Source organism: Acanthochromis polyacanthus, chromosome 4 (assembly GCF_021347895.1).
Source record: "Acanthochromis polyacanthus isolate Apoly-LR-REF ecotype Palm Island chromosome 4, KAUST_Apoly_ChrSc, whole genome shotgun sequence".
Lineage (NCBI taxonomy): Eukaryota > Metazoa > Chordata > Actinopteri > Pomacentridae > Acanthochromis > Acanthochromis polyacanthus.
In genome coordinates, this window is record NC_067116.1 from 1,724,033 (window position 1) to 1,745,429 (window position 21,397).

General features: G+C 41.2%; 1 long non-coding RNA gene across 1 annotated transcript; it reads right to left on the minus strand.

Moving 5' to 3' along the window:
- Positions 1-14,139: 14,139 nt before the first annotated feature.
- Positions 14,140-21,051, minus strand: LOC127533552 (uncharacterized). The gene is made up of 2 exons (XR_007941291.1): positions 17,336-21,051; positions 14,140-14,470 (listed from the first exon to the last, which is right to left on the minus strand). It is a non-coding gene; the product is annotated as an uncharacterized LOC127533552 (long non-coding RNA).
- Positions 21,052-21,397: the final 346 nt, after the last annotated feature.

Sequence of the window (21,397 nt, forward strand, 5' to 3'; positions counted from 1 at the left end):
AAGTGATGTACCATGGACATGGGACACTGACCATCAAAAGTGCTTTGAGGATCTGAAGTCAACAATTACAGAAGATGACTGTCTGAAATACTATGACCCAAACACACCCTTAACCCTTGAGGTAGATGCATCACAGAAAGGACTGGGCACAGCCTTGGTGCAGAACAACAGACCCATTGCTTTTGGCTCTAAAACACTAACTGAATGTCAATCCAGATATAGCAACATAGAGCGAGAAATGCTTGCCATTGTGTATGGAATGCAGCGATACCACACCTTCCTGTATGGGAAGTCATTCCTTGTGATAACAGATCACAAACCACTTGTCACCATATGCGCAAAACCACTGCATGCTGCACCACCACGGCTCCAGCGAATGCTGATAAAGACACAAGGATACAACTATGAAGTCATGTACAGGCCGGGAACCCAAATGATCCTTGCGGATACTCTCAGTCGGTTACCAAACCCCGAAAACCACGGCGACATCGAGCTAGATGAGCGCATCGACGGAGTAGCCATAGAGATCGAGGATCCAGAGTTGCATACTGTAGCAATAATAAACTTCTCCTCTGAAAAACAGGATGCTCTCCGAACAGAAACTGCCAGAGACCTCAAACTCAATGCACTGAAAGAGCTGATCCACCAAGGATGGCCAGACAGCATCAAAGATCTGCCAAAAGGCCTGCATGCTTATTGGTCTTTTAGAGATGAACTGGCAATGGAAGCAGGAGTCATATTCAAAGGCAGACAGGTGCTCATTCCAGACTCCATGACTGAAGATATACTAAAACAGCTTCATGTTGGCCATCAGGGCATAGAGAAAACTCGCCGCCTTGCAAGAGAGAGTGTTTATTGGACACACATGAACGATGACATTGAACGAGTGTGCAGATCTTGCAGTGTGTGTGTGGAGTATCAGGATGCAAACCCAAAAGAACCTCTAAACCCACACAACGTACCATCTAAACCCTGGCAGTCACTAGCTTCTGATCTGTTTGAGATTAATGGACGACAGTTCCTATTGACTGTGGACAGATATTCCAAATTCCCAGTTTTGGATGAACTGCCCATGCCTGTCTCTAGCCATGCAATCACACAGAAAATGCAAATGTACATGTCTCTATTCGGATGCCCTGAGGAGATACTGACAGACAACGGACCACAATACACAGGGCAAACATTCCAAAACTTCATAACAAAATGGGGAATCAGACATATCACAAGCTCACCCCATTACCCAAAAAGCAACGGATTCATCGAGAGGCATGTGAGACACATAAAATCAATTGTCAAGAAAACCCTGAAAACAGGTGGTGATCTACAGGTAGCTTTACTGCAGGTCAGAGGAACTCCCATTGACAGTAAACTACCTTCACCTGCCGAACTGATGTTTGGTAGACCAGTAACAACCTTGTTGCCGAGTCGAGGAGACCCAGGTAAAGAGGAACACCGACTCCACCTACAACAGAGAACTGCAGACATGAAAGAACACCATGATCGCAGTAGTCGCAGAGAACTATCCCCACTCTGTCCCGGACAGCACGTGACAGTGTTAAACAAAGACAGAGGGACATGGCATCCAGCAATCGTCATGAAAAAGTGCAATGAGCCAAGGAGCTACATTGTACAAACACAAATGGCAACAAAATCAGACGTTGCAGGAGCCATCTGCGTGAACTGTACAACCCACATATGGAGAAAAGCACAAAGAAGATTCGCTTTGCCGAGCCACAAGTTCAAGAGGAAACTCACAGGAGTGACAGTGAACCAACAGGAACATCCTCTATAAAACCCTGTGAAACACACACCAACACAGAGGATGCTAAGGGTCCGGAACCAGTGCGCACAAGATATGGAAGGGCTATAACCAAACCAGCTCACTACAAAGACTATGTTTAGAATCAGAACAACATCCAGTTCAAAGTTGTGGCATCCATGGAGGACTCTGTTCATTAAGTTATATATGTTATTTTTCATATGCACAAAGCGAGCACTACTAGGGAAAAAAAGTGTTATCTTCGTAACTATTACATTTCTACCACATGGTGATGTTATGTTATTAAAGAAACCAAGTAATGTAGTGCATGTTAAAGCTTTGCACACTAGGTTTGCAGAACTTTTTATAATTGTCATCATTCGAAGTGAGGGGCACTCCAGCTAAACAGGTGGGATGTAGTGATATGCATAAAAATATATAGGAACTATGTGAACACAGTGCGACCCGGACCTGTATTAATGTAACACATGACTGTGTGTCAATCTATGTAGTCCCCACTGAGACATTAGTAAACACTGGTTAACATACACCTAACGTGTCCTCTGTTTGCCTTCCTCATACCACCCATAATACTATAGCATGGAGCCGTCCCTCAAGACCGTGGCACAGATTCATGGTGAGTGTCCAGCCAGGGGCGCCGAAAAGGGGGGGGGGGGGGAGGATTCTAGGGGCCCATCATTAACAGGCGCCCAGAAAGGCCCCTGATAAAATTATAATCCTGACAAAATGAATATGGCACTATCTTGTTAATTTATAATCACAAATAAATATTATTTACAATGCGCTGGTAACACTGAGTTCATTTGTTTTGGAAACATTTCTCAAGGGCCCCCCTCCCTTTTTACGTAAAATGGTTCAGTCCTACTGAATCCAGTGAACTGCTGCGCGCCGCGGTGCTTCAGTCAGACTGAGTAGGATGACGACAGTATGCCTCAGAAGTCAGGTAGTCAGAAACGAAAAGAAATAAAGATAAGGCAGGAGAGAGAGGCCAAGGGCCGGCAATATGTTACCCAGTTTTTCCAAAAAACAAGGTGGGTTTGGTTCATGTGGTGGAAAGTTCTGGAACATTAGCCTGTTGTCATTTCTACTCTATCTTAACTTTGTGATTTTTAAGCTAGCTCACTTTTCTCCCCATATTAGCTCATATTTTTGAAGAAAACTCTGGAATTTTATATTTCACTGTTCACATTTAGCAAGCTGACCATATTTAATCGGCCCCCCCTCCCCCCGTGTCAAAATGATGCATGTTTGAACAGACACATCAAGTGCTGTCTATGAGGCCTGTGAGCCCCCCACCCCTGAACAAGCCCCAGTACCCACAACTGAGGAAGGAGGTGAGCAACTGCAGCCGCCAGAAGAAAAGGCAAAGATTCCATGATGAGACCTCTGAAGAGGAGAGGTCTCAGGAGAGTGCAGAAACTGTGTTTCTGAACACTGTGTTTTTTTACTGCTATGGACAGTATCATAAGTGACTTGGGAACTAGGTTCCAGACCACAGGGAATATTGTGAATGAATTTTCTGCTGTTCTGAAAGTTGGGCAGATTAGTGAGGACAAAATGTCTTCTCTGTGCCAACCATTGATCACAAAGTATTCTGGTGATCTTACACCTGATTTTGAAAATGAAGTAAGACACCTTAACAGTGTATGCGCTTCCAGTTTCCTCCCTAACTTGTCCCCTCTTGGACTCCTGAATGCTATTTGTAAGCTGCAGCTCAAAGCATCTTTGGAGAAGTGTGTATTGCTTTGCGTATATTTTGCACACTGCCAGTTAGTGTTGCAGGTGGTGAGAGAGCTTTCAGCAAGCTAAAAATGATTAAAAAAAACTACTTTAGGTCCAAAATGTCACAGGAAAGGCTCTGCAGTCTTGCCATGCTGTCCATCGAATGTCAGTTGGTTAGAAATCAACTTCAAAGACCTGATCAATGATTTTGCTACTGAGAAGGCTCGGCGTTGGGCTCTTGGTTAGAAAGGTTGAGCAAGGCCCAGTTGTAAATATGTATTGTAAATATGTGTGCAAGAGGAAGCTCGGCTGAGCAAGGTTGTATCTGGCCTGTTATGTTGTTTCTTTATGAATGGACCTACTTTGTTTACTTAGTTTAACATCTCCAGCTGATTTTATTATTGTGCTTGTTGTATGATTCTATAGATGGTGATGAGAAATCATAAAAGGCAGTTGGCTTTTTGTATTTTATTTATTTATTTTATTTTTTATTTTATCTGTTTCTTCACAGATGATAATTGCAATTTGTTTAATGGAAGAGGTTATTTTATGTTCAAGTTTTGTATTATTCAGGTATGTAATTTAATTTGGGGAAATTTTATGCTAAAGAATGAGAATCAATCTTGCAGTAAATAAATGAAACATTGTATTCAGAGTATTCAGAGTGTTCAATGCTTCCCCTACCAAGTAACTGTCACATTGTCCTTTTCACAAATATGGGAAATAATAGTCAAAAATATCATTAAAATGCACAGTTTTATGTAGGGCTGCACAATTAATCGAATTTTGATCGCGATCACGATTTTGGCTGCCACAATTAAATTAACCTGATCGTTGGTGATATTTACATTTAAAATGTGGGCTCTGGTGCATATCTTATCAAGCGCCTTGTCAACCAGTAGTCAGCCAACCACCAGGAGGCGCACACATGGTTAAGGCTTCATTAAGCTGCCTAAAGAACAAGCGAGCGGAGCGCACCCTGCAGCGGCAGCCTCAAATCACTCAGTGGACTGGGCTGATGAGAGCGAGTCATGTCGAGAGAAGAAAGTACAGCAGCATTTGGAGACGAGCAGCATCATGGTGAGGAGCTAGTGCCTCCAAACGGATCAACATCTAGTGATGGCTGATCGAGGCTTTGTTGAAGCTTCGACACTTCATTCAAAACATGGTTCATTACTCGAGGCTTCAGTGACACACAGTGCTCCAGTAGGACATCTAGTGGTCAATAAAATGAAATGCAATTGAGACGTGGTAATTGGTTCATGGATTGTTTTGGATTTGATAGGCGATGTACACATTGGTATTTAACTACACTAGATGATTGTATGGGTTCTCGCCGAGAACAACAACAACAACAATAATAATAATAATAATAATAATAATAATTATTATTATTATTGAAGAGCATGTTTCTTATTTGCCATGTCTGTAACCCTATGTACTTTTCACTTATATTCTGTGTGATTAAACATTTAAATGGTGCTGATACATTCATGAAATGTGCTCTATAAATGCAGACTGTTGTTATTTTCAGATGGGGCTGGTGCAAATACAGATTATATTATGGCAATGTCTTGGGGTTCATTGATAAAAGAGGTCAGTAAAGAGGGTGTGCTTGGAAACAGGGTAGTGGGTGTGCTTGGAAACAGGGTAGTGGGTGTGCTTGGGAACAGGGTAGTGGGTGTGCTTCTGTAACAATTTATGATTTTTTATTGAGAAATAATAACATGTCAACAGTTTTCGGACTCAAACGGTTCCTCCTTTTGCTCACAATCTCCCCAGCCTTCGAAAAAACACGTTCACAGGGAACAGATGAGGCAGGTGTACACAAGAAATGTTTTGCAACATCATATAGGTTCGGGTAGACACTTTTGTGGGTGGCCCAGTAAGCAAGTGGATCTGCTGTTCTGTCAATTGGAGGATCAGCCACGTAGCGATTCACCTCAACAATGGCACTGGCTGTGGCGCTTTGGGTTTGCCAGCCTCTATTCGTGTCTTCGTCCAATAAGCTCCAGAGTTGAACTGAAAAATATTTAAGATCATCATCAACACAAACGTCATTAGTCATTCCTTATTCATAACAGACAAAAAAAGTACCTGTGGAAGGTGCTGGTGGTGGTGGAGGATAAGGCTGCTGTGGTGCTTGAGATGTAGATGGCCGTGGTTGCGGTTGCGGTTGCTGCTGCTGCTGCTGCTTGGCATTTTTAATGTTAATTACTGTTGTGCATTCAGTAATTAGTCTTTCTTTGACACCGGCTGCCACTCTCTGATTTGAAAACCCAAAGGTTTTGAAGCGTGGATCAACCAGAGTGGCAACAGCCAGTGAACTGTTTTTTCCTTGTCTTGCAGTCTGTCAGCTAAGCACCTGACAAGGTTCTGTGCAAGGTGTTTTGCCATGGGGGTGATGAGCTGTGAATATACTTGCTCTGTTGTATGTCGCAATACACGGTAGAGGGGGATAACCTTAGAACCTGACACCCGTTTCTCCTCTGACAACTCCACAGTTGCCACCTGGAAGGCAGCCAGCAGCTGAAATGACAGCAAAGTCCATATTATCTGAATGCATATACTGTGTGGTGAACTTCATTTCATTGTTCAGTCTAGTATGATGCTCTGAGTGAGTAAACCCTTCTGCAATGACAATGCAATAAAACAACTAAACAATTTGGATTCTACTATCATTTCTTCTGTGGTTTTAAATTCCATACCTTGATGCATTCCCCTGTGGCTTCATGCTGCTGGTTCGTTAGTGGAGTCAGGTCTGTGCTCAGCGAAGCCAGGGCTAATGCCACCGCATCCCTTTCCTCATAGAGGCGCTGAAACATTTCAAGGGTGCTGTTCCATCTTGTGTCCACTTCCAGTTTCAGCTTTTTGACAGTGCGGCCCAGTTGCTGCTGCATGTGGCTCAGTCTCTCTTTAGCAGTTGTGCTTGTTTTGAAGTAAGTAACTATCCTCCGGCTTGATGCTCTAATTTCATCAATGCCAGGAGTGGCTTCAAGAGAGTTCTTCACCACCAGATTTAAGCAATGTGCAATGCACTTAGACTGCCTCAAATTCAAATTATTGGCAGTGGCATTCATGTTGCTGGCTGAATCTGTCACGATGCATCTAATCTTGTTTCCGAGACCCCACTCTGATATCATTGATGCGATCTCTGCAGCAATGTGGGCTGCTGTGTGGGTCCTCGGAAAAGGCTTGGCCCCCAGAAGAACAGTGGACAGCTGGTCATTTGGACTGATATAGTGGCAGGTGACTGCCAGATAAGAGTCCATATTAATAGATGTCCACATGTCCGAAGTGAGGCTGACAGTCTCAACACCCAGGATCTCTGCCTTGGCTTTCTGTTGCTCCTCCTGGAACTTGGCAGCCACCATCTCCTTGAGTGCCTTTCTGGTTGGTAAACTGTATGTGGGGTCCAGTGTCGCCACAAGTGCTCTAAAACCAGCATCCTCCACTACAGAGAAGGGCTGAGAGTCCTTGACGACGAAGTTGATGAGAGCGTCATCAAGTTCTCTCTTTCTATTGCCTGAAAAAATTCATGAAGATAATACTATACAGTAAGTTACATAAAAAGTACTAAGTGTTATTGAAATGTATCACAGGGCAATGTGAACCAAACTTGCAAGGCAAAAGTAATTCTTTGCGAATGTCATGAATAGGCCTACCTGGGTTACAGGCCTGTTCTCTGGTGCCGGTTCCCTCTCTCTGCCATGCTTGGCCCTTAAATGCCTCAGCATGGACGAGGTGTTGTTACTGTAAGCCAGCCTGGCATCACACAGCATACACTGGACCTGTGAAACAATTGAATACATTCAAGTAATTATATTTTCTACAGCGACAGCATTGTACATGGGGGTTTGCCATGAGTTTTCCAATGTCAATACAGGTGAAATCAAAATAACACTCGAAGTTACCTTATTATCCAGGAGCAACTGAAAATCGTCCCATGCACGGGACCTTTTTCTGGTTGGCTCCTGCTGCGGCTCCATCTATCTAGATATATAGCGCTATATATCTAGCTAGATAGCTTATCTATCTCTCCCTCGCTCTCTCTCTCTGTATATATATATATATGTATATAATATATCTATCTATATGTCTTATCTATATAGCTATATATATAATATATCTGTCTATATGTCTGATCTATATATAATATATCTACCAATTTATCTATATCTAACGTCAATGGCTATCTATCAATCTAATCTGTCTAATCTATCTATCTAATCTATCTATCGATCTAATCTGTCTAATCTATCTATCTATCGATCTAATCTGTCTAATCTATCTATCTATCGATCTAATCTGTCTAATCTATCTATCTATCGATCTAATCAGTCTAATCTATCTATCTAATCTATCTATCGATCTATCTAATCTGTCTAATCTATCTATCTACTACGAAATACACTATCTGACACACTACTAACTCTCAAAGCAACTAACGGCAACAACAGCAACAAAACCAACCAACCTACTCTGCAAAGAACAATTCAAATGAACCACACTAAATAGGATCTCCTATCCCGGAACACTCTCGATCCCGCCAAGTGATTCACATGACAAACCGAACCAATCAGGTGATTCGAAGCAGTTCAGTGCTTCGAACGTCACTGAAGTGATTCAAACGTCACGAGTCACGTGACCAAACCACGCCTCGGCACAGTGGCTCGAAACGTTTGCTTCATGAGCTACCGCGCATGTGTCGAAGCCTCGGGTGTCAGAGAACCATCACTATCAACATCCATCGTCTGGCCTTGTTTCCGATTCAGGGCAAGTGACATGAAACAAGAACAAGTCATATGTAAAGAGTGCAGCAGAGTTGTGTCTGCCCCGCACAGTAACACAACTAATCTGTTTAACCATCTGAAAAAACATCACAAACACAAATACGAGGAATGCATGAAGGCTAAAGCTAACGTTAATTCACAAAATCCCCGTCCGTGTCCAGCGGCAACCCAGACAACCATTACAGCGACCCTGCATCGGGCAACACCGTATCCAGCTACCTCCCAAAGACACACAGAGATAACGGACGCAATATCATTTAATTTGGCCAAAGACATGTGTCCAGTAAATACAGTGAGCAACGAGGGCTTCAGAAAAATAGTCAAAACACAGGACAATAAATATGTGGTCCCCTCACGCAGTTATTTCTCCAAAGTGTAATTGTTTCCATTGAGTTGCACTTTGTGATTGCACTCTGAATAGCACTTTTTTTTCAGTTAGCACTTGGTAAATTTTAAATTCTTGGGCAAATTTTATTTTACTATTATTTATCATTTATTCTTATTTAAAGTTTCATTTTGCACTGAAAATGCTTCATATATTGTTTGCTTAAAAGTACTGCAATAAAAAGACAGATATTTTCCCTAACATGATAAACAATCATGATTAATAATCGTGATTACAATATTGATCAAAATAATCGTGATTATCATTTTGTCCATAATCATGCAGCCCTAGTTTTATGTAAACAGCACAAAATATTTTCACCAGCCTTATGTCCGGCGCTACAGGGGCCCAGTAAAATTTCTTTTCATGGGGCCCAAACTCCCTGGTGGCTCCCCTGGTCTCAGAAACCCTGCTGTCACCAGTTGATCGGAACACCAGTTAGTCTTGAACACCGGTTGTAGCCTAAAATATTTAGCATAATTAATTTGTGCGCAACCGGCTACCAACTTACCTAGCGTGGAAGCAACCAGCAACAGCACAGAGAGGAGCGGCGATGACTCGCGGTGGAGCAAGGTCAAACCGACCAATAGGAACTCTTGTCTCGTCCACCAGCGTTAACCCTAACCCTAACCCCGCCCATTTGGTTCAGTCAGATTCACAACCAAAACTTTTGAACTTGCAAGCAAAAAATATTAGTTTTGATTAAAGTTAAGTCAATATGTTCTCAAATTATTATATTTTCATTTGCAACCTGTTCTGTTTTGATCTCAACTTTATGTTTTTTGGTCTCAACTCTCTTTTTTGGTTGCAAAACCATTTTTGATTGAAGAAACAAAATTCTCTCCATACATATTTCAATACGGGGAAAAACTATATATATATATATATATATATATATGCATCCATGACCTTTTATTCCACCGTTTTACAGGCATCTGCTTTCTTTCTGTTGCTGAGCAGAAGTCTATGTTAGTTTAAATAGGCTTAATAATTTAACAGGACATGATATGGATGCAGACATTTAGGCTATGTGTGGATAAAACAACTGCACAGTCAAACAGCCACTTAATATTTAGGCTACTTTACAATGTAAAACATGATCAACATGAAGTACCTCCATGAGATAATGCTGAGGTCTGACCTGTTTGAACAGTGTTTTTATATTTCATCTTAAGCTGCTGCCCCGTGAGATTTCCCCTAAATGAAATAACTTCATATTCTACCATTCAGACAGTTATTCCCTGTAATATTATTACGATTACAAAGGACTACATTTAAACTTACGCATTGATCCGGGCTGTTCTCCACGCCGTCTCTCTCTCTTTTGCAGCTGCAGCGGTGTTGCACTTCTTTCTAAAAACGTGTTCAAACTCACCATATGAGCGCGTTAAAAATGTTGTCTTTCCACGTCTTCACATGTGCTGACATGTAGACTGTGTGTTGCAGCAACATCCGTCCCCTCAGAGAGAATCTTCTCCAAAACAAAGCAGATCAGAACAGAAAGGAGAAACAGGATCAACCCTTCAAAGTTGAGCCATTTGGATTTTTTTTTAATGTCAATCTTCACTAAAGACACAACTGTGAGCTGGATGCAGCTTTTTCTTTTGTACTTCTTAATTTATGTTTTATTGATGTTTGACTGTAAATAGAAATTTTTGACCTTGTTGTCTGTTGAGATTAGTCTTTGTTTTTGTATCTTATAATATTATATTTAAAATATTTGTTGTAGCAGTTTGATGAGGATTTAAATCAAGTCATTAAAATAATAAACATTTCATATGATGTATGTTTTTACATAACTAATTCATTTTACACAAAACACATAATTTGGTCATAAATTCATTTCAGCAACAAAAAGATCTGATCTCTAAAAAAGTGGAATTTCCATCATTACCTGATGCATAAGGACTACATGTTGATGATGTTAGCTCTTTATTTCTATTTTTTTAAATATAGCAAAAAAGAAATTAGATTTTTTTGATAAAACTTACAAAATGCACCAACGAGGAGAATTACTCGTATTAATTAAAAATTCAGTCTACTGAGTAGTAACGTATGTAATACTGCTTCCTTGTTGCTTGATTCTTCCTTTTTTCTCACTTTAATTACATAAAATAAACTATATATTTAATAAAAACAATATTCAGAAGTGCAGGAACTGAACTTGATCCCCTTTCTTTAGTTTTGTCCTCATGTAGCTGCCTTGTGGCTAAACAATAATAATAATAATAATAATAATGCATTTATTACACAAAAAAATGCTAAACTAGACAACATTAATGTGAAAGTAACAGTGTGACCTGTGCTCGTTTCTGCTGCATTATTTAACCCTCGTGTTTCTTCAGATTCTGTGCTCTCTCCTCGTCCTCAGGGTCAAGAACAACTTGGCGACACTGAGCCTCTAAAATAGAGCAGCTTCATTGAAATTTCAACCAGAAATCAGTTTTACATGAAGAAACAACTTATCATCCGTCACACACTTTGTGAATGTCAGGTTTTTCCCTCTTCAGAGGGCAGAAAGACTGGATTTAATCAGTGGACACCACTCGTTTTTATGACTGTTTTCTTTACTAAAGTAGAGGTTTATCATCACTATTGTTGCTGCTAAACGTGTAAACAGTATTTGTTTAACCAGAGATAGTATAGGCCATGGGGCATGCTGAAAAAATATTCAGGTTTTGCTGACCCATCAGGGAACGACACAATTTTCATTCAGGTGTTAGAGTTTATCTGTTTAAACAACAATATGCACTAATGCACTAATTAGTAATGGACGCCTAAGTATCACATCCAGATCAAGTCAACTGTGATTTGAATATTTCTCTGCACAGCCTCTTAGCCAATAGGATGGCTCAGATACCTGGGGATTACCCACATGACTCATCTAATGTGTGTAAAACAAAGCACAGCACAGCATAGACGTGGATTTAGTAGGTAAATGCCAAAAATATGTAGCACAGGGCACTGATTGTGATGGCAGTAGCATTGAGCAGGCACAGACATGCAGCAGAACAAAGGAATGTAGGCCTACTGTCAGTAGTACATCTGATGTTGGCCCCTCATGAGCATGCTTTGGTTGCTGGCAGACAATGGGTATGGGGATCACTGTGCTCGCTAAATGAAATATACAAAGAAGAAAACCATAGTCCCAAGTCTGAAAAGGGTTCAGAAGAAAGTAGAAAGCCAGAAGTCTCAACTTGAAGATAGTTTTGATTGATCAACCTGTGAACCAAGACCAAAATACACGTGCTCAAAGGATGCTGCCAAGGAGGGTTACCACAAGGACTTTTTCCCTGAACTGTCTGATGTGTAACAAAGAACAATACATCTGAGAATCCCATTTGAAAAAACAGAAAAAGGAACGGTTGTTTCAGTGTGAAACCTTTAATACTGCAGATCTGCTAAAAACAGCAGAAACAAAAAAGGACCATCTTCAATTGTTGAGAATTGATTTTGTAGATCTGATAGCAAAAGAAGTAAATTACCACAGTAGTTGCTATAGGACATATACCAAAGGCATTAGGGGACAGTTGGACAAAGGTAACTTGGAAGAGTGTGAGACAAGAGAAACTGACAGTTTTAATGAGTTTTGTGACACAGAAATCATTCCAAAACTTCTACATGCAAATGAGGTCTTCAGAATGGATTCACTGACCAAAATGTTTGTATCACTGATTAAGAAGGACTCTAGAGACTTTAGCTATGCTAATGGTCAGCTGAAAAGGCATCTCGTGTGCAGGTTTCCACAACTAGTCTTTGTGAAGCCACGAAAAAAGAACTTGTGAGCTCGTGTTGAGTGAAACAGAATGGACTCCTCAGGTCTTATGTCACTGTGCATGTCCTGATGCTTCCAAAAGTTCTGAAACAGAGCCAGAAACTACTGAAACGGACACTGGCAGCCATTTGTTGAAGAGGGCACTGTCAGATAGTCCTTCTGTTCAGAACTGGCCTCCATCTGAAAAGGATCTTGATGATAAGGCAGTTTCAAAGGCTGTTCCTGGGTTCTGTTCAGTTCTTTAGCCTGGTGTACAGGTGAAACAGATGACGGTCCACCACTGAACGTGTTCAAACAACTGGGGAGAGCTGGAAAAAACTGGACTCCATTCATATGGAATACTCTTCCATAACTCCTGACTCTATTCTTTAGACTGTCTCATGCTCTTGTAAAAAGTCTGGCTGCACTCATGTCAGTGTGCGTGTCATGCCAACAACCTCAGATGCTCAGAACTGTGAAAATGTAGAAGATAACGATGAGATGGAATCCACAAATGCCTACGAAATGGATACTGACACTGAAGATGAGGATGATGAAGCTTGAGTGAGTTCATCTGTCAGACTCAGACTCAGCATGAGCACATGCTGCATGAACATGAAAACTAAGATGAACTGACTGCATGTTTTGGTGTCTTGGACTAAACAAACCAGCATCAATAATGAATAATCTATTTCCTCTTAGGGATTTGCAGTAAGTTTATGGTGTGATGTTTGTAATGTGGGCATCATCTCTCCATTTCAGGCTTAAATCTGTTGATTAAAGTTGTGTTAAACTGCATTGGTGCTCATGTTTTAGTCTGAAATGAGTTAATGTCTACTTTTAGGAGGCAAAAAGAACTTTGTCTGGAAGCTCTGCAGCGAGAATTTTGACCCGCACAAACAGGCGGACTCACATATCTCCCATTTTAAAGGAGCTTCACTGGCTGCCAGTCTCTTATAGAGTCAACTTTAAGATTTTGGTTCTAACCTTTCGGGCCTTGCATGGTCAAGCTCCTTATATTTGTGACCTGCTCCAGCCTGACTCCCCTGCGAGGGCTTTAAGGTCTGCGGATCAGAATTTGTTAAAGGTGCCACGTACTCTGTTTAAGACCAGAGGAGCCCGATCATACCAGGCTGTTGCTCCCAGGCTTTGGAATGATCTCCCGCTCTCTCTCCGCTCGGTTGCGTTTGTTGACGTTTTTAAAACCTTGTTTGCTCAAGCTTTTGCTTAGTTTTTGTGGCTGTTATGATCCTATTTTTAGTGTTGACTATGTGTATTTAATTGTTTTTATTCATGCTGTGAAGCACCTTGTGGCTCTCGGTCTGTGAAAGGTGCTATATAAATAAAATTTACTGACTTACTCTCACCCCAAAATACACAATAGCGACTGTGTTTTGAGCAAACCTGCCATTTTTCAATGATATGAAATCATAAAAATGTTTTTTGTTGTTTTTGACCTGTAGAGGGTTAATGTGCAACTTTACACTGGCAAACGTTGCATTTTTGGAAAGAGCGCCCCCAACTGACCCTACAGAAAGTCTGTTTTCTTAGTTCCCTTGATGATCAAATTGTGATGATGGGTTATGGGAAAAGGTTGAATTGTGGAACGTGTGAGTAAATGACCAGAGGAGCAAATATTGCAGAGCTTGAGTTATGACCGGGTGGAGCACACTTTGAATTTGCCAAGGTGGACAAGAAAGGCGGGTGCAATCATTAAGATTTAATATAAAATATGATTAAACCAGTTAAAAATGCCCATGAATAAAAATATGGTTTTATCCTAAAAGTCCATTAAAATACAATAAAAACAGTGGGCCAAAAATGCACGATACGAAGAAGAATCACTTAAAACAAACTAAAAATGGCACCGTCCTTGAGCAGGGGGCTAAAGTGCAGTTGGGGATACAGGCAGCCTTCCGATCCAGGTCGGTGAGGTCCCCTCGGTCACACGCACCAGGTCGCACCGGAGGTGAAGGAAACCGCTGCCCTTACGTGTGTCCGCTCACGACGCCACTTCACTCATCTCAGACTTCTACCTATGGAATAAGATTACTGTCAAAAGTATTCATCCACAATTCTAACCATTCGTATTCGTAATGTTAAACATTTGTATGTTAATAAAAAATTTGTACACAAAATTCTGCTGTCATATGCATGAGTTTGATAATTAAGGGTTAGGATTGTTTTTACGAGTATGAACCTAAAAGTTGTGAGTGCAACTCTAATTTCTACGACTACGAAGTCTTCCCTGTGAGGACGAATTCAAGTTTATGGGTACGAGTAGAAAAATACTGGAATGACGTCACATAGGTCACAGGGGAACGTAATCGAACACCGATTGCTCCAAACGCGCATGCGCCATTTATAAAGAGTAGACGCCGGGTGGACCCGGTGGACCTACCGGGGCAGGTGACGCCTCACAGGTCAAGTAAATAACACATCCAACTTCTTGTAATTTATTTATTTCATGAAACTGTACTGTTTTAACTGATATACAGTTTATGGACAAAAGACGGTACTGCTTAGCTTGCACGCTAACGAGCCGGGCCGGTGACACATTAGCCTTCTAATGCAAGGAGGCTAATGAGGAGGCTTAATAACAAAACAAACAATTTGAGATTATGAATCGTGGTAATTGGCGTATGAATCAGCCCATTGTACAGCCTAAATTGCTGTAAATTAAGTCCAGTTTTAGTTCTTTGCAAACTCAGACACGTGCATTAGTTTAGTTTGCAATGAATCTGGTGGAGTTCGGTAAAGTTGCAAAGATATTCACAGATTCGGACTTCCGGCATCAATAACTCATGAGATATATGTTGTCAAAACATGAACGATGCCTCTTTCAAATCGTTGTAAGGTAGACAATGTGCTACAAGGCCAATTTTATCAAAAGTCGCTGTATTTCAAGCTACAGAAATAACATTGGCGTCTATGAGCAGCCAGCGGTGCGACGAGTGAACAGGGACCGTCTGCAAATAGCAAAACCGCTGCAACAGCGAAAAGAGACACTACACATTTATTCAATAACTTTACTCTTGTACCCTGTAGAGCCACTAAAATCACTGGAGCCATGAATCGGCTGCAGCTGGTCATACTACAACTCTTTGTTTGGTGCTAAATGAAAAATTGAATTTTAAGGATTTTTTATGATTATTTTATGAGTATTAAAATTCAGTAACTTCACTCTTACACACTGTACAGTCACCAAAATCACTGGAGCCATCAATTGTCTCCTGCTGGTCATACTACAACTCTTTGTTTGGTGCTAAATTAAAAATCTGAATTTTAAGGAATTTTTATGTTTTGTATGATTATTTTATGAGTATTAAAATGGCACTTTTCTTGATGTATGTGGTATATTTTATATAACACACAGGAAAAATGGCATAAGGGCATAATATACTTGTTTGTCCAAACACATAATTCTGTATAGTAATGGAATTTACAATCCTTACCAAAGAGAGTATCAGATAACACCAATATACCAAACAAACTGTTTAGACTGTCACCTCAAGTACTGATGATTGAGAAGAAAGACGATAAGACACTTTATTGCAAAGTTTCAGTGTCAATTGATTCATTTATACCATAATGTTAAATTGAGAGTAATATTTTTCTAGTTAAGGACTGTACAGACAATACTTGGAGGTAATAAACCTGACGGTCTGACCAGCACAGGTCACAGCAAGTACACTATGCCCTTATGCCATTTTCCCTGTGTTTTATATAAAATATACCACATACATGAAGAAAAGTGCCATTTTAATACTCATAAAATAATCATACAAAACATAAAAATTCCTTAAAATTCAGATTTTTGATTTAGCGCCAAAGCAAGAGTTGTAGTATGACCAGCAAGAGCCCATTCATGGCTCCAGTGATTTTGGTGGCTCTACAGTGAAGTTATTGAATATATGTGTAGTGTCTCTTTTCGCTGTTGCAGCGGTTTTGCTATTTGCAGACGGTCCCTGTTCACTCGTCGCACCGCTGGCTGCTCATAGACGCCAATGTTATTTCTGTAGCTTGAAATACAGCGACTTTTGATAAAATTGGCCTTGTAGCACATTGTCTACCTTACAACGATTTGAAAGAGGCATCGTTCATGTTTTGACAACATATATCTCATGAGTTATTGATGCCGGAAGTCCGAATCTGTGAATATCTTTCCAACTTTACCGAACTCCGCCAGATTCATTGTAAACTAAACTAATGCACGTGTCTGAGTTTGCAAAGAACTGAAACTGGACTTAATTTACAGCAATTTAGGCTGTACAATGGGCTGATTCATATGCCAATTGCCACGATTCATAATCTGAAATTATGTTTGTTTTGTTATTAAGCCTCCTCATTAGCCTCCTTGCATTAGAAGGCTAATGTGTCACCGGCCCGGCTCGTTAGCGTGCAAGCTAAGCAGTACCGTCTTTTGTCCATAAACTGTATATCAATTAAAACAGTACAGTTTCATGAAATAAATAAATTACAAGAAGTTGGATGTGTTATTTACTTGACCTGTGAGGCGTCACCTGCCCCGGTAGGTCCACCGGGTCCACCCGGCGTCTACTCTTTATAAATGGCGCATGCGCGTTTGGAGCAATCGGTGTTCGATTACCTTCCCCTGTGACCTATGTGACGTCATTCCAGTATTTTTCTACTCGTACCCATAAACTTGAATTCGTCCTCACAGGGAAGACTTCGTAGTCGTAGAAATTAGAGTTGCACTCACAACTTTTAGGTTCATACTCGTAAAAACAATCCTAACCCTTAATTTATCAAACTCATGCATATGACAGCAGAATTTTGTGTACAAGTTTTTTATTAACATACAAATGTTTAACATTACGAATACGAATGGTTAGAATTGTGGATGAATACTTTTGACAGTAATCTTATTCCATATCTACCCAGCTAGCCGCTCCTCTGGCACGCTGGGAACCCTTAGGTAAACACACAACAACAAGCGGCAGTCTGCGTTCTCATACGACAACAGCGTTAGCTTAGCTCGTGTCCGCCAAGTGCTACTACTCTCTCGCTCGATACTTACACGACAGGCAGGGAATTCTCCCTGCCACTGCGTGTGAATCACGTCGTAACACTTGCGGTCTCCAGTGCGTGTGCCTTTCTGCCCCTTTAGCCCGATTGCAATGTGGCCTGGTGTCTCTCCACTGCTCCTGGTGTGCTGCTCTGGTCTCGGTGTCTCTCGTGGTCTCGGTGTCTCTCGTGGTCCCGGCGTCTCGCCCTCGGCGCTCTTGGCGCCCCTCTACTGCTCTTCCCTCGGTGTCGGCCTCTCAGCATCCCTCAGCGTCCCTCTGCTGCTCCTGCTCAGCTGCTTTGTTCTCCTGGGCTTCAATCATGCACAGCTGAACATGATTGCCCAGGACTCAGTGATTAGGGGAAAAACGTGATTCAGGGTAGTCACGGCAATGGCAGGTAGGTGGCAACAACTAATTACACATGCAAATTAACCCAAAAAACACAGCAACCCAAATAAATCCAATACATACACAAAAACCCCAAATAAATCATAAATACATGCAAAACAAACAAAAATATAAAGAAAAACACAAATTAAATGCCACATCCCCTTGTGCCGGCTCACAAAATAAACTCTTTTCCTAGGGTTATTATCAAGGCATGCCCCACAGCCTAGTACTTCTGTATCCTAAGAAAGTAGCAGAAATGTACAGAAAGTTGTTTTCTTGTTTTCTCCACCAGCACACCTCAAAGAGCAGTGTTCGATGCCGCTATTATTATACAATAGAGCCATTTTAATGAGAAGCTCGGATGCTGTTGTATGTATTGAATGATATTTTATTCCAACAGTGGTCAAAAAAATAAAAGAAATCCCATTTATTACAGCCCCGGAGGTAGGGAGTGGATAAAACCTGTTGAAAGAATGCCTGCCCTTATGCGACGTTCCTCAGAAAAACAGCGAACGCACCCGTATACAAACAGGGATAATGTGACTGGTCAAAGCTCGCCGGCCTTCTATTGGTTGACAGCGTTGATACACAAAAAATCCGAGAGCAGAGCAGAGATCCGTGAGCAGAAGTTCCGTGAGAGCAAGAAGAAGAGTTTGAGTTTGAGCGCAGGAAATCTGTGCGAGCAGCATCGTAACCGAGTGGAGGACACAGTTTGAGCACGTACAGAGTAAATTTGAGTGCAAGAGCAGAGTTCTGAGAGACAATATCACAAAATCTGAGAATGAAATCGATAAATGCTGCCCTCAAATCAATTTAAAATGCTCTTGAATTATGATAGGAAATTTATTCCATAAGTGAGCATACGTAGCTACTTAGCATAGTTAAGCAGTTTGTTGATTTTAGTCGTTAGCAAATTTATTCTATGTTCTAATGCTACATTGTGTTAGTGTAGTATCTGATCTGAGACATGTATTAATTAATAAGTTAGTAGAATGGAATCTGTTTTGTTTGTTCTGGTATCTGATAGGAGTTGCTTGTTATCTGTAGTGTCTGCTCTGGTGTGGTTCTTTGTCTCTGACCACAGATGGAACCTGCATTACATGCATGACTAATTCTACCCATGCCGTTGGAATGTGTTTTTCAGTCTCAGGAACAGATCACTTGTTGTCTTTGAGGCACCCATGTCCAGCTAGAAGATGGATGTGTTCCTTTGGGATTTCAGAGCAGAGGGGTTCTATTCAAGGGTGGTCTTGTTTTTGAGTAAGGGGTCTTCAGACATGAACCAGATGTTGTAATTCGATCCTTACCAGATAGATAGGGTATAAAGCTGTTCACTAGCCCATGGTTCGAGAAGGAATCAATTGGCGGGCTCCTTCCAGACAACTTCTGTCTGTACTGATGCTGTTCTTTCTTTTAATAAAAAACTTATAAAGAAAGTCAGTGTCACGTACATTTCTCCTTCACCTGAACATCGCGGACATCAGAGAAACTATGACATTAGCTAATGGTGTTGGAAGGCAAATTGATGATTAGAAAACCGTTGTGCAGTTGTTTGCTGTTAGGATTTATTATTTTTATTATTTCTATTCTACTATACTGCTGGCTTAATATTGATTTAATCACTGCTTACGTGCTAATAAAGAGTTGTGTTATCCTTTGAAGGATGTGAGGGTCTCGAACATTATCCCACATTGTGTGAATTGGGATAAAACAAAGATGAAATGAACCAGGTCAGATGATGGTAAAATGCAAGCAGCCTACACTAAAACACACCAACTCATTGGTGACACACACATACATGCACATACACTGCATGTTCTCACACACTCACTCAGTACTGAAGGCCGCTCCATGTCCTGAAGACTTCTTGTTAGAACAAAAGCTGCTGTGTCTAAAAACTGATAAAATACTGATGACTGGAGTTGGTGTGTCAACTAGAAGATGTGATAATTTATGACTGAGACAGAAGTTGGCAGTTAATGGAGAAGGAAACAGTACAGAAAGATACATTATGAATCATAATTGGGAGGGTCTCATTTACAGTATCCGGGATCTTCTGATTGGAGGGATCATGTGCCAAGAGGCTAAGGACACGCCTGTGCACAAATGAGAAGACTGAGTTAAAAATGGTTCCTCTTCATCAGTTTTTGACCAATGAGATTGTTGCACATTTTCATACATACACTGTATACACTGTGAATTCCATCCATTACTGGGAAGATGCCTTCAGATTAATACTTTTGTTCACTATAGTCCTCTGAACAGTAATGGTCCTTGATATCAAGCTACTTGGCATTGCAGAATAAACTACTTTAACTGAGAGAAGTTGCATGTCTTCTATATCAAAAATAAACATGCTCTGCATAGCACATGAATAAAAGTGTCAGTTTTCATGTAAAGCATGAAATTTTCTGAGTGACCCCAAACTTTTGACTGGTAGTGTAGATAGTTCACATTTGTAGCTATGTGGCATATTTAGGGAGGCAGCACTTTTAGCTAGTTAGCATGTTCCAAATGTATTTTCCTTCTGGCTCCTACTGACCCCATCTCTCTGTGTACCAGAATGAGTGTGCACTAGCTTTCACATGCACTAGCTTTCACGTGCACTAGCTTTCACATGCACTAGCTTTCACATGCACCAGCTCTCCTGTGCACAGGCCTCTCTGGAATGGTGCTGTGTTGTCGCTCTGAGCCTCATTGTTCGCTCCATTTCCAGAACAGGACTGTGTTTGAACATAGAACAGACAGCCAGCAGACTGTGAGGAGATATTCACTGAATCTGACACAAACTGTGTTGATCACAATCACTGACTCCACCTTTGACTCTGCATCCTCTGATCTGTTCATCCTGATAGCACACATTCTGAGACCCTCACTGATGCAGACGCTGCACCATGGTGCTGGAAATAAAACACTACCAGCACATGAAGAACAAAGCACTGAGACACTGACACTGGAAATAGAAGAGCTCCATGTTTTCAGCAGAGAAGAGGCCAAAGCTGAACCCTGGAAGTGGATTGTTTGATTCCAACAACATAGAAATGACTTCCAGGGTTTGAACTCCTGCTGTTACTTCACCCTGTAAGCACTTAGTGAGAGGCTTATTGACAAGTCTATGAACAAAGTCCAGCACAGTCCCTCTGTAGAGGTGGAATATTAAATAGAGTTTAATGTCTTTAATGAGGAGGAAGCTCATTAAAATGTGATCAATACTGCTGACGCTGAAGTGGGAATAAAAGCTGCACTGCAGGTGTAGCAGCAGGACTGCAGTTAATCCTACAGGATCACTGACAGCAACACTGAGGGGAACCAGCAGGGGGCGCTCACTGCTGTCTGTTAAATATTACTCATGGAAGTCACTCTGCAGTCACTGGACCACAACACAAAGATGATCCCACATTATTACACTTTGACCAACAGAGGCTCCAAAGAAACATGAACTCTGATCCTTCACAGAACAAGTCCAGGACCAGAGTCAGACCAGGACCAGGATCAGAGTCAGACCGGAGTCCAGGACCAGAGTCAGACCAGAGTCCAGGACCA